We start from the raw sequence: 14,263 nt of genomic DNA on the forward strand, positions 1-14,263 counted from the left end.
CCATCCACCCACCCACCCATCCATCCATATTTTCTGAAACAAGAGTATTGCTCAGTTGCCCAGGCTGGAGTGTAGTCGTGTGATCTTGGCACACTGCAACCTCCACCTCCAGGGTTCAGATGATTCTCCTGTCTCAGCCTCCCGAGGAGCTGGGACTACAGGCGTGTGCCACCACGCCCAGCTAATTTTTGTATTTTAAGTAGAGACAGGGTTTCGCCATAGTGGCCAGGCTGGTCTTGAACTCCTGGCCTCAAGTGATCCACCTGCCCCGGCCTCACAAAGTGTTAGGAATACAGGTATGAGCCACTTGCCCGGCCTGGATCAAAATTACCTAACAGGACACCAATTGCTAGAAAATCTAGAGGCTCAACACTGATTCTGGACACACTGAAAACTAGTGTGCTTAAATTTTAGAGTCTTCTTAGAAGCTACTTCCTTTAAATTCCCTACTCACTGCTTTTATGTGTTACAAATAAAAATAACACTCCCTAGACTAGAAACCAACTTCACTAACCTGGGCAAGGGAAATTCTTTGACTAGAACATTTACATTCAAAGTGAATGGGTCACAAGAATAACTGTCACCAAAAAAGGTTTAAACCAAGAAGCCTTAAAAATGTATTTCAAAAATTTGGCCATTACTTTTATGAATTTCCAGAACTTCTGACTGTATTACTTATCTACCCACATACGCTGCATCGCAAGGATCACAGGAGAAATAAGGTAGAGAACATTACTGGGGGCATAAAGTCTAACTCCCTTACTTAGACCCATCCAGGTTCCCTCTGGGCCCTAAGCATCTGCTTATCTTTATGGATGCACACCAACCAGGACTGTGGAGAGTTAATTCTTTAAGTGATTGATAAACACCATTACTGCTTCTCTGAAGATATAAGGAAAGCCATTTACTTCCTCATATATGCAGACAATGAATTAAGCTCTCAAGCATAGCACCATAAGGGGAGGCACTTAGTGAATGCTTTTTGATGATGATGACAAACTTAAATTAGAAACTCATTTGATCTCCTTTCCCCCTCCCTGCCCCCACCACTACTGTATGGCTGTATTTCGAAGTCTCTCAATAGTCCTTTGACTCTCTAATACTTCTCATTATAGGCTTGCTAGTTCCTCAACTATCAGAGATATTTTCAAGTTCAAGAGGGTTAGGTGAGTAAAAGTTATGAAGGGCAGAGTTCTGCCTACCTGTTGCACCTAAAAGAATAATGAATATTTCAGCTAACTCTTCTGCATTCTCAACACTGATTGGGTAATGACAAAACTCATCCAGTCCAGGTAATATCAGAAAAAAAGTCCGCGTCATTCATGCTAAGTAGTCCTTTATTCTGAATCTTTTGTATTCCTGTATTTGATTTATAGTATGTTATTATTTTGCACTCCACACTTTAGTTTTTGTCTCTGCAATCCATGTTTTTTCACTTACTTATGTCCCAGTTTATAGCCCATTACCTACTAGCATCACTAGGCATTGAAAATGGACTTATTCAATATCCCAAATAATTCTGAAGTCTCAGGGTAGCTTTGAGTATTGAATTTAACATGTGACCGTTACAAGAGCAATGGAAAATTAACTGTGCTTTATGTATTCTTCTTTAACATCCATCCCTCATGTCACCCTTATAAGCCTCATGTTCTAAGAAGTATTTACTGCCAAAACTTTAAACAAGTTTAATAACTACAAAGGAGACCATATATGCTTACCAATGGCTCAAGAAGAACCAGGGAAATTAAAGGGAACAAGGCAAATTGATAAATACTGTAATTTCCCAGTAGGCATTCCTTTTGGCATCCTCTTGTTTTCTAACAAATCAACGTACTAACGCTGGCCATCAATACCCAAAAAAACTACACACTTCCCCTTCCTACACACTTATAACACACTCAGTACAATTATGTCTGTAGTTTCTATTTTCTCTAAAAGCACTAGGTTCTCTTTTCTCCTCACCCTGGCCTTTTCTGAACCCAAACAACATTTATTTTATATGTGGAAGATAGCTCACATCTAACATCTAAGTTGCAGATATTTCTCTGCTACTTAACCTGAGGACCTCAGAGCCAATACACAGGGGAACTTCTTTAAAATACCATATGGATCTCATTAATAATTTTGGGAGATAAGACTTAGAAATTTCACACAGGAACAGTATTTTAAGGAAATGTAAATAGCTGAGTATGTGACTGCAGAACTGAGTACTACAAAGCCATCTCCATAGAGCACAAGAGAATTCCACTGCGGATAAACTTGAACTCAAGCTAAAGGCTGGTCACTTGGGTCAAGACAGCGTTGTAGGAGTTGACTGTAACATCTAGTGCTGATGGCATGGATCTTATCTCCCTTTCTAGGCTGAAAAATCCTAGAGGTTTGCCTTTTTCACCATGCTGTATCTTGTTCAAAGAATAATTGAAAAAAATGAACCAGTTTCATAAACCACAATATTCTTTTGCATGAAGTATTCTAAAGTAGCTGCTTATTGCTGTTCTGGAATTAGTCACTAAGCCTTTATTTATCTATCTACAATCTTAAAAATAAGCGAGTGATAGCAATAGAAAAGATAAGGTCAAAACTTTTCCTTTCATAGGTGCAAAAATGGGTATGTGTTTTAGGTACACAGGGGAAGTCGCTGATACAAGCTTAAAAAAACTATAGCAAACCACAAAGAGGACAAAACAGAAACACATCCTTTAAATTGGCATTACTCTTCTAGAAGAAGATGCAATCTTAAAAAGAAGCACTACAGTCTCTAATTACAGTCACAAATGGAACCACCTGGTATTTCTTGGCAGTTAATGATATTTAAATGAGAAAAAGTCTTCTTATTGCATATAAATGCTAATCCAGAGATTCTGTCCTTTCCTCACACATCATCTGATGATGAGTCAAGATAATATGGCTATTTATGCTTTTGAAGGTACTTATTTTAAAACAACCATAATAGATTTTTAAAAACCACAACTTACCTCCTTTAGCTTATCCACATCATCTTTCACTTTTTCATAGATTTCATTAGCTGTTCTGAGTTTTTTCTTCCACTCTGCTACAGTTTCTGGGTTAATTTTAGTTGGGTTATCTGTGACTAGATGTTTGTCTTCATTTTGGTTGCCCTGCACCAAGGTTAAAGGATCCAGAATAGTTTTGATCTGTGACTCCAAGCTGAGATTTTTACTCTTAAGCTCTTCTACTTCTTTCTGTAAACAATCTATTTCGTCCTGAAAAAGCATTGCATAGTCATGAGGCAGGCATAGACACTAAACACATACATACATATGCTAAACTGAAGCCAACATGGTTTGAATTTTGTACTTAAAATTCTGTAGACACATAGATTCTTTACACATCAAAAGAGTTTTGTAGGGAGAAAGTCACATACAGTTTAAAATCTCAAAACGTGGCCTGACTGATAAAAACTGGGATTTATGTTGCCTTCATTTTAATTCAATGTTAGTTGTGATTTTTAAAAATGCCAAACCTTTGATTCTATTTAAGATATCATCCAGAAAATAAGAAAAGTCACGTGAATTCCAACAGGGAAGTAGATTCCATTTCAAAAAAAACAAAAAACAATAAAAAACATTAAACTGCTTTACTGAGGGGAATTTAAAAGTACATTGAGGGGGGCCGGGTAAAAAAAAAAAAGGTATAGTTTGTCCCCACCTCATCCCCACATCTACAGGGGATTGGTTCGAGGACCCTAAGGGATACCAAAATCCATGGATGCTCAAGTTCCTGATGGAAAATGGCTAGTGCTGTATTTGCATATAACCTATGTACATCCTTCCATACATTTTAAATTGGCTCTATTTATAATAACTAATACAATGTAAATGTCATACAAATAGTTGTTAAACTGCATTATTTATATTATTTTTTTTTTAATTTTCAATCTTGGTTGTTTGAATCCACAGATGATGAACCCTTGGATATGGTGGGCTGACTGTACAGAGTTATCGAGATGATCATGCCTGTAATTCCAGCACTTTGGGAGGCCGAGGAGGGTGGGCCAGCTGAGGTCAGGAGTTCAGGACCAGCCTGGCCAACATGGTGAAACCTCACGTCTACTAAAAATACAAAAAATTAGCTGAGTGTGGTGGCAGGCGCCTGTAGTCCCAGCTACTTGAGAGGCTGAGGCAAGAGAATTGCTTGACCCCAGGAGGCAGAGGGTGCAGTGAGCTGAGATGACGCCATTTGCACACCAGCCTGGGTGACAGAGTGAGACTGTCTCACAAAAGAAAAAGATGATCGTTAGGGTTTTGTTTGATATTTTCACTTCTATTTTTGAAGTATGAGTGAAACCATCTATCATTTCCTTCTACTTTTCATTTCAGAATAATATCTGTAGTTAATTTTGAATTTTTAACTTTTCTGGATTCTGGTTCTTCAATTACTACTGTTACTATTTCAAGTATTAGCTTTCCCACTCTGGAACTGTTTATTATCTTAAAACCAGTCACTAAACATTTGGGTTAGAACTTCTTACTATGATGCCATTTATTCATCTATAATAAATATGTAACCTTAAATTGAGGTTTTTAAAAATTCTGTTAGAAAATAAACTCCCAAGTAGCTCAAGTGATCTTCCAAAGGATTAATTTGTTTACTATCTGAGTATGATATTCATTATATAAAAATACATTTTAGCATTAAATGACACACAGATAGTACTACTTACTATTTTAAATTGCAATACATTTCAACTTAAATAGCATTTTTATAAAACAAGCAAATTCATATATGTGGGGAACACATATATGAATAAACATTTATTTAATCATGTATTTATGCCCCACTGCATTCCAAAAATTTTTGAGGCAGTTGAAGTAGTTTCCACATATACAGTTAAACTGAAAGACATTTTGAGTCAAAAGAGGGGATCAATAATATCTCCTTCTGTAGTCAACATATAAAATGACAACTGGGCTTAATGTGTACTATTCAAAAGTGTGTGTATTCTATTAGCATGAATTTATTTGTAAAAATAGCATCACCATGTTCAATCATCCTGTTCATTCACCTTTAGACAATAATTAGGAAATAGCACGTTTCACACTAAAATCTCTGTGCTGGCAGTTGACATAAGGTATAGTATTTACTTTACTAGCATTGATCAGGCTTATAATCATCCGTAATTTCATAGGCAGAAGCAACTGATGACTGTAGAGGTTGGACTGGCTTTCACAAGGAGATTTCCTTTTCTCCCAACTTCTTGAGGAAGCAAATAAAATGACGTCTGTAGATATACAAATTTTAACTTTAAAAAAAAAAGAAAGAAATGCTTCCAAATGTTCCTTTTTTCTGGAGGAATCCCATTCCCCTCTTCTTGGCGTACTTAAACGGAAAAACAAAAAACAAAAAACAAAAATCTCTTTCTTTCTATTTTTCAAAAGGAAAAAAGAAAAAGCATTTATCAGAATAATTTTTTTATAGCTTTTAAATACTTAAGTTCGTCGTGGGATATGTACTGCGGGTAGCGAAGAGTCCTGCGGGGCGGGGGGGGTCTGAGGCTAGGTCAGTTATTTACCTTAATTCACGTGCTAAAGTATAATTTTAAATTAATATTGTTTACCTCATTACTCTTTGTGTAGTAATTCAAGTCTAGTTTTCCGAAGATGCTTCCTGACTGTGTGGCTTAGCGTAGGTTCACTTTCACTTGTTCCTCCTATAGGAAAAAAAAAATCCTAATTTTTCGTTCTGATTCGGGAAGAATGAAAATGATCCTTTTTCATATTGTTTTATATAGCTTCCTAGCTTCATATCTACCCTTCCCCTTACATACACACTTGGGGCTAACATCTAGGCTTTTTCTTTATCCTAATCCTAAGGAAAAAAAAATACATCAAATAACACCATAAGAAATATCTTCAGTAATACATTCATACTGTGTTTACATATTTATATATCTTATCACAGCAAACTCAGCAAAGGAAAGGGCTATATATTATCATATTTGGACTACTTCAAATTCTGAAAACTAGACTATATTTAAATAATAAAATAAAACAAATTATTATATTTACATTTAACCAACAGATTATATAAAAATGTATTACTGGCCAGGTGCGGTGGCTCACACCTGTAATCCCAGCACTTTGAGAGGCTGAGGCAGGTGGATCACGAGGCCAGGAGATCGACACCATCCTGGCTACAGTGAAATCCCATCTCCACTAAAAATACACACACACACAAAAATTAGCTGGGTGTGGTGGTGGGCACTTGTAGTCCCAGCTACTCAGGAGGCTGAGGCAGGAGAATGGCATGAACCTGGGAGGCGGAGCTTGCAGTGAGCCGAGATTGCACCACTGCACTCCAGCCTGGGCGACAAAGTAAGACTCCGTTTCAAAAAAAAAAAAAAAGTATTACTGCCATATACCTGTGTATGCAGATTAATTTAATGTGTCTTTTCACGGATTCTAACAGCCTACTTACAATGGACTGTAAGTCATGGCATTAACTATATGTCATGACTTGTTACAAATGCACTCACAATGAATCTTCCTGAGAGCTCTTCACTGATGCTCTGGTTACCTTCTTTGTACTTCTTAGCATTATAATAATAGCAAAGGCATTTTACAGATGTTCTTTTCAGGATGTTCTATCCAAATGCAAAAGAGATGAACTATTTTCCTTGAGAGAATTTATGAAATACCACTTAGGTATGAATGAATAAAGGTAGGATATGGGATGAGAAGAAAAGCTAGGGGAAAATATTCAGATCATCAAAGTTCATATTCTGCAAGAAAAGACTTGACTCCTTGGTGAAATTCAGCAGGTTAAAAAAAAAAAAAAAAAAAAAAAAAAAAAGAGAAAAACCCCGTAAAAAAAAAAACAAAAAAAAAAAAAAAAAAAAAAACAGAGGTTAACCCTGTAGCATGCAACACAGCAGAGAACTAGTCCTCTACCAGACTTCACCCAGGTACCAAGAGCCAACTCTGATTGTTCCTTCATATCTCTTATTTCCTAAGTACTACCAGTTCTTTTGCTCTGCAGCAAATATATTCCTTTCTATTTGCTTTGTAAAAATCTTGGCCGGGCACAGGGGCTCACGCCTGTAATTCCCAGCACTTTGGGAGGCCAAGGCGGGCAGATCACCTGAGGTCGGGAGTTCGAGACCAGCCTGACCAACATGGAGAAATCCCATCTCTACTAAAAATACATAATTAGCCGGGCGTGGTGGTGCACGCCTATAATCCCAGCTACTCGGGAGGCTGAGGGAGGAGAATCACTTGAACCCACGAGGCAGTTTGTGGTGAGCCGAGATCGTGCCATTGCACTCCAGCCTGGGCAACAAGAGCGAAACTCAGTCTCAAAAAAAAAAAAAAAAATCTTAATTTAAGTCCATTTTCCCTAACTTGGGGCTATAAACAATGACTTCTTAAGTTTTCTGAAAATGTTTTCTACTTGGCTAATTATAGATTCACTTTCAATTTTCCTAAAGCAAAACAAGTAGAAATCATTTTAATTTTGCAGCCTAAAATAAATAACTTATATGAGTAGAATAAAGACCAAACTCTGAAAAGGCTCTTTAGACGTTTTCTTTTTCAAGGATCCTGTAGTTCAAGTTTTACTCCCCCCCTTCCCCACCAATATTAGTGTTACACAGAATTTATTTTTTACCCTTAATCCACTTACATATTCTATCACCTAGGCAAAAGCCGCCTACCAGACCTACTCACATCCTGTCTACTCCTATAGTCCAACCTATGTATTACCACATGAGTAATGTTCGTAAAGCACATTTTGGATGATACCATCATGCTCAAAACCATCATGCCGGATTCACCCTTCTTCTCAGTCCTTCAGCAAGTCCCTGATTTAGCTGTCATTCAAGGTTCTCTACACTAAAGTCTCAATTTACCTTCTGTCTTATTTCAGTAGTCGAACCCAAAGTAGACTACTGATCATTTCTAAAAACATGCTCTGTGTTTTCCTGTGTCTAAACTTTAGTACGTGCTATTCTCCCTGCAGGAAATGCCCTCCTTAATTTCCACCAGTTGAAATGTTATCCATCCTTAAATTTAAATGTCCAGCTTAAAGGCCACCTACCTTATGAAGCCCTTCTCAATGTTCTTAGCTGAAGTTTCTTGCCTGAACTCTCTGGGCTTTTTTGGGAGGCCCTTAGCACTTGCTGCTTTTCTTTTGGTTCAGTTGCTATGAAAATGTAAGCTCCGTGAGGGTCTCAGGGTTATTCCTCTTAGCACCTCTCAGTGCCTTGTGCTCCAGTTGCTCCACATACACATTACACAAATTACTCATCCACTCAGTATTATGTTGGCCAAATAGCATCACTGAAAATAGTCTGTTTCAATCTTCCCAAAATATATATTATTTGGAGATTGTTTCAAACCTATTCCTATGTGTATATAAAACAGTCCCTTACCTATAATTTCTTTGCAAGGATTTTCAGGAGTGATGGGGACTCTGCAAGCTGGACACTGGCTATTATTCTTCAACCACAAATCAATACAAATCGAACAAAATACATGGTTGTTGATACATATGACAGGCTGACGTACCTTTGGAAAAAAAAAAACATCACTTTTAGTACAGGACAACAGTCATAATTAGAAGACCAAATGGGTTCGTTTAGAGCAAACGGCTTCTCTAGATTATAGCAGAGTAGGTGTTTAAGAAGGGATATATCTAGGGCTTTTAAAAACACTGCTTCTTTTGGCACTTTTCTTTTACACATGTTTGAGAGAGATACTAGCTGAGATACTGGATCATGGAGACTGAAGTTTTGACATAAAATGCTTTATTTTGTACCTAAACCACAGAATTCATGCCAAAAGAAAATGCTTTTGTTCCACTAAGGCTGGGACAATTTTGCTCAAACTCTTCTATTTTAACATTATGGAACCACAGGATTAGGTTTTTGAAAATATAATTTAGCACAATCATCCATCTGATGCCTGAATCCTTTTCTCAATTCATTCCACTGTGTTACAGAGTAACAGCAACTATTAAGTATTGATATTTTACTAGAAATTCCCTAAACCCAAACAGTAATGAAAGCTAAAACAACCCAAAAGGCATGAGTTCCACTCTCTAGTAGTTTATAATCTAAACAGCAAACAATGCAGACAGAATTACTGAGATACACCAAATATACAAATCTTTGACTCCAGACTCCATTTAAACAAGCACAAATAATAATACCTTACATTTACAGCCCCCCCTCCTTTTTTTTTTTTTTTTGAGACGGAGTCTCGCTCTTTCACCCACGCTGGAGTACAGTGGCACCATCTAGGCTCACTGCAACCTCTGCCTCCTGGGTCAAGCAATTCTCCTGTCTCAGCCTCCTGAGTAGCTGGGACTACAGGTGCCCGCCGCCACACCAGCTCACTTTTGTATTTTTAGTAGAGATGGCGTTTCACCATATTGATCAGGTTGGTCTCAAACTCTTGACCTCAGGTGATCCGCCTGCCTTGGCCTCCCAAAGTGCTGGGATTACAGGCGTAAGCCACCAAACCTGGCCTACAGTCATATTTTACAAAGGGCTTTCACATGCATCTTTTACCGCCCCAACCCTTTTCCATCTCTCTTTTTAAAAATACCACAACTTGGTGAGGTAAACAGCATAAATGTGCTTTACAAATAAGAAAACAAAGCCATGAAGAAATTAGGTAGCTTGCTCAGGGTTAACTGGGTGTTTTGACTGTTTGTAGTAGTTTTATCAGGAGGAAAAAAAGAAAAGAGACTTTGTTTTGGTTTTCTCCACAGCATTAATATTATCTGGTACTATATGTGTGTTTACATATTTATTGTCTATCTCCCTTATCAGAATGAAACTCCATGAGAGCAAGAACTTCTTTACTCTCATTCATAACGAAACCTTTAGTGCCTAGAAGATAGCTTGGTACTTAGCAGGTACTCAACAAAGGTTTGTTGAATGATTAACTGCTATTAAGATAGTATTAACATTCAACTAGTTGAGAAAGTTGTCAGAAGGAAATAATGATTTAATATTTTTTCAAATAGCACAAATTTAACAATACAAACAAAACAGCACAGAAAATATAGTCTTTCACTTGATTTACACGTTATCTTCACGCTGGGACTCAGAACATTTCATAGCCATTTTCTAATTCCCTATTCTAACAGTAATTACAGTGTAGAACCCTTCTACACTAGGAACTGGAAGACTAGAAGGTCAAGGGAAAGCAGAATAAGTAGAGGGAGAATGAAGACGCAGAACCAACACAAACCACTTTTCTTGGAGAAAATGCTTGTGCTGTTCTATGTCTGACTTAAAAGGATACTACTGAGTATTCGTTAATTTGAAAGGGGCCCCCACTCTCAAAGAAATAATAGATGCATGGCTATTCATGACGGGCAGGTAATCATTTGAGTCTCATTACAAAGAGTTCTCTGGTCTCAGGCCAGCTTTCTGAACATTCTGGTTCTCCCTTGATTATGAACACTAACCCAAGAAAACTAAAAGATAATTTGGAATTGATTTAAACTTCTTCTTGGAGAAACTTAATTCTAATCATTCATTTCAACTGGTTTGACAAGATTCATTAAAAAGAAAAAAAAAAGAAAATCATGAACCGTAGTGTTTCAAAGTCTTCTTTCAAAGTGGTCCTACCAGCAGCCAGGAGTGAACGCTTATCTATAAAGCATTCCTGGTCAGAGTCTCAAATGGCAGACAAACCTGAACTTTATTTGCAGGCTCTATTTTTTTTTCTTAAAAATTCATGTGATTTGCAAGTCCAGACCATAATATATTTATATATGTTTTAATTTCATCTTTATGTCATGAAATCTTTTAAGAACACAAAATCCCAAACCAAGAAGATATTGCTAACACAAAATCCCAAACCAAGAAATTACTGCCTTATCTATTCTGTAACTTCCCCCCACACACACACACACACACACAAACACACACACACACACACACACCCCATATCCCTGCAATATTCCTAGAAGTACTATATGCCCCAAATTAGGAAGCTCAGGTAAAAAAGGAAGTTATCTACTGGTATCTACTTTTATAGTAGTAAGTTATTTTTTGTAAGTTATGAATTCATCTGAAAATGGATAAAAGCCAATGCTCAAGACATAAAAGTGTGCACATTATATGAGAGGATTCAAGATGCTCTGCCTCCCTTTCCATTAAACACACACAAACACACACACACACACACACACACACACACACACATTTAAAAGCAATCAGTAGGCCAGGCACAGTGGCTCACTCCTGTAATCCCAGCACTTTGGGAGGCCGAAGTGGGTGGATCACCTTAGGTCGGGAGTTTGAGACCAGACTGGCTAACATGGAGAAACCCCATCTCTACTAGAAATACAAAATTAGTGGGTTGTGGTGGTGCGTGCCTGTAATTCCAGCTACTTGGGAGTACCTGGGGCAGGAGAATCACTTGAACCCAGTAGGCAGAGGTTACAGTGAGTCGAGATCGCGCCATTGCACCCCAGCCTGGGCAACAAGAGCAAAACACCATCTCAAAAAAAAAAAGGCAATCAGTATTTTTCATGTATTTGCTCCCACAACAAAGGTTAAATATTATCTCCCCAATCTACGAAGTGGTTGTGAGCAACTCAGTAGTTGCTGTTATCATATACTGAAGTGGCAAAGACAAGAAAAGCAGATTTCACACAAGGTAAAAATCAAGAATTCTGTTTTAGCTATGCTAAATTTGTGATGCTAAGGCCATTTTTAGGTGGACAAGTTCAGTACAGCAGGTTTTCAGTCACTGGCATAAAAGATATGGGTATATAAAGCCATAGGACTAGAGGAGATCCCATGAACCGACAAAACAGCTGGTGAAAAGAAGGCATTCCAGCAAGCAAAGGAAGAGGAAGAGCAACCAGCAGAGGAAACTGACAAGGAGGGGTCCTGTGATGTAGGAAAGGAGAATATGATATCACAGAAGTCCAGGCAAGGAAGTTTTTCAAGAGAGAGGCAGCGGCCAGATAAGTAAAATATTGATGAGAGATTGAGTCTGATGTGCACTGAGATGTGACTATGGGATTTAACTGCTTGGAAGTCACTGTGATCAGCTACCGACAAGCACTGTTTCAGTGAATGTTGGGGATGGAAATCTGACTGGAGGTTGAGAGACAATGAAAGATGAAGAAGTGAAGTCAGAAAATACAGACAATTCTTTCATGTTTTGCTGTAAAGGAGAGAGCATAAAAATGAGACCACAGTTAGGAATGCCAATGGGAATGATAAAGAGAGGATATTAGTGATGGAGGAAGAGTGATGGGGGTATTACAGCGATAGGCAGCAAAGTCCCTAACAAGTCAAGAGGGGAAAGGGATTCAAAGCACAAAAGGAGATTTTGGCTTATACAAGAGTGAGGGTTTGTCTTCTTTTGCAACAGAAGGGAAAGCAAGGGTGTGTGAACAAATACAAAGGGGTTGGAAGATCTGTGGATGGTACAATGAGGAAATTCATGTTCCAACTATTTCAGCTGCTTATCTTTTGTCATTAAATATGGGGTGAGGTTATTAGGTGAAAACGAGAAGGGAGGTGGGTTACAGATCTGAGGAAACAGGAGAATAAAGCAGTAATTTTGAAAAGTGAGAAAGCAAATTTACTAGGGATATGTAGCAGATTGCTATACATTGTTGAGTTCCTTTTCCAGGTCTGTGGTTTCTAATGCAAGGTAAGATTAATTAATGTAGGTGTGTATTTTTCTTATCAATATTTAGCTGTGGAGATTCAGGCAGGAAGTAGATGAGTAGTTTGGTTTATCCAGAGTTGGGGTTTTTGCCAAGGAGGAAGAGACAGGGACTGAGGGTAACAAATGACCACAAATAATAAGGGAAACACGTAAGTGGTAATGATGACAGTGAAAAAGTGATAGGGTCAACAAAAATGTCTCGATAAGGTTAAAGTAATGGTGGAGAGCAAGTATGATGGAAACAGGATCGGAGAGTGTGATGCTTATAGTTAAGATACTAAAGGTGGTATAACTGCTTTCGCTAACGTTTTGTCCTGGGCCATCTTATCTGATATGTTCTATTTTCACTCTCAATCTCATGTGTCACATGGCATTAACATCTATCCTATGCTGACAACTCCCAAGTCTCCCTCTGTAACTGGACCTCAGTAAGTGGCAGAGCTTAGGCTCTGACAGACAAACCTGGGGCCAACTCCAGTTCTGCCATTTATTGAGCAATCTGACCTTGGGTAAGCCCGTTAGCTACTGTGGGCATCAGCTTCTGCCTCTGAAAACTGTGGCTTAACCTAGCAACCTTTTCATTCAGGTTTAAGATAATACAATGGATGTCAGCACGGACACTTCCACAAAGCAATCCCTCAAAAAAAAAAAAGGTAATAATATTACTATATCCAAGTGCCTAGGAGCCAACTACATATAAGGATACTGCAGCTGCCTCAACCATAACATGTCCAAAATCAAACTTGGCCTCCACACACACTTGCTCCTCTTCCTGCACATCCTCCCATCTAAGTTAATGAGATCACTACTTCTCCACTTGAGCTACAACAGAGCTATGTCTGAATCACTCTTTCTACTTATCCTCACCATCCAAACTGTCACCAGATGCTGGTATTATACATTAAGTCTAAGAAGTCACAGATATGAAGATTCACCAATATTTTATGTGTCACTAAGAATGAAAAACTGTCAATTACAATTGTTAAGATATAACCAGATTCCAGAGATGTTATAATTTGAAAAAAAACATGTACATCTCAGAATAGTCAAAACATGACAAATCTACCTCCAAATGTTCTTTCACCTCTCATCTATCCTTTCCTTTGCATCAAATAAAAATACAAGACCAAAAAATGGCAATGGTAAGTGAATTTAAGGTTCTCATTCTTTTACCTTTGATCTACGGCAATGACCACCTCCCAAGCTTACAAATGTTCATTTCAGCACACCTTTCACAATGACGCCAGAGCTACCTTCCTAAAATATGAATAAGCAGATTTCACTCCTCTCCTGCAAAACAGTAATGATTCTTTTCCTGCTCATAGTTCAAGGTATAGCCTTCAAAGAACATAATCTAATTCTTAAACAGCCATTTCCTTTGATCTACCATTTCAATATTTGACACAACGCACACTTCAACTTCACAGGTCTACTTATGTTCACCAATAAGAATATGAACATTGGGGGCTCCCTGTTTATGGGTTCCCTATTTATGGAGCTCCCATTTCTCAGCTTGATGTATCCTCCTCCCTAGGAGGAGGTTTCTCCCTCCTCCCTAGACAGTAACCAAAAAAAAAAAAAAAAAAAAAAAAAAAAAC

The 14,263-nt window shown here is 38.0% G+C and overlaps 1 protein-coding gene across 1 annotated transcript in view; it reads right to left on the reverse strand.

Annotated features, from left to right (window-relative positions):
* OBI1 (ORC ubiquitin ligase 1) overlaps positions 1–14,263 on the reverse strand; it is a 47,605-nt gene that overhangs the window by 21,706 nt on the left and 11,636 nt on the right. The window contains 3 exon segments of the mRNA XM_017871222.1: positions 2,976–3,224; positions 5,579–5,671; positions 8,390–8,525. The gene's annotated coding sequence lies outside the window, so the exon portion shown is untranslated.

Source organism: Rhinopithecus bieti, unplaced genomic scaffold, assembly GCF_001698545.2.
Source record: "Rhinopithecus bieti isolate Rb0 unplaced genomic scaffold, ASM169854v2 scaffold_4981, whole genome shotgun sequence".
NCBI lineage: Eukaryota > Metazoa > Chordata > Mammalia > Primates > Cercopithecidae > Rhinopithecus > Rhinopithecus bieti.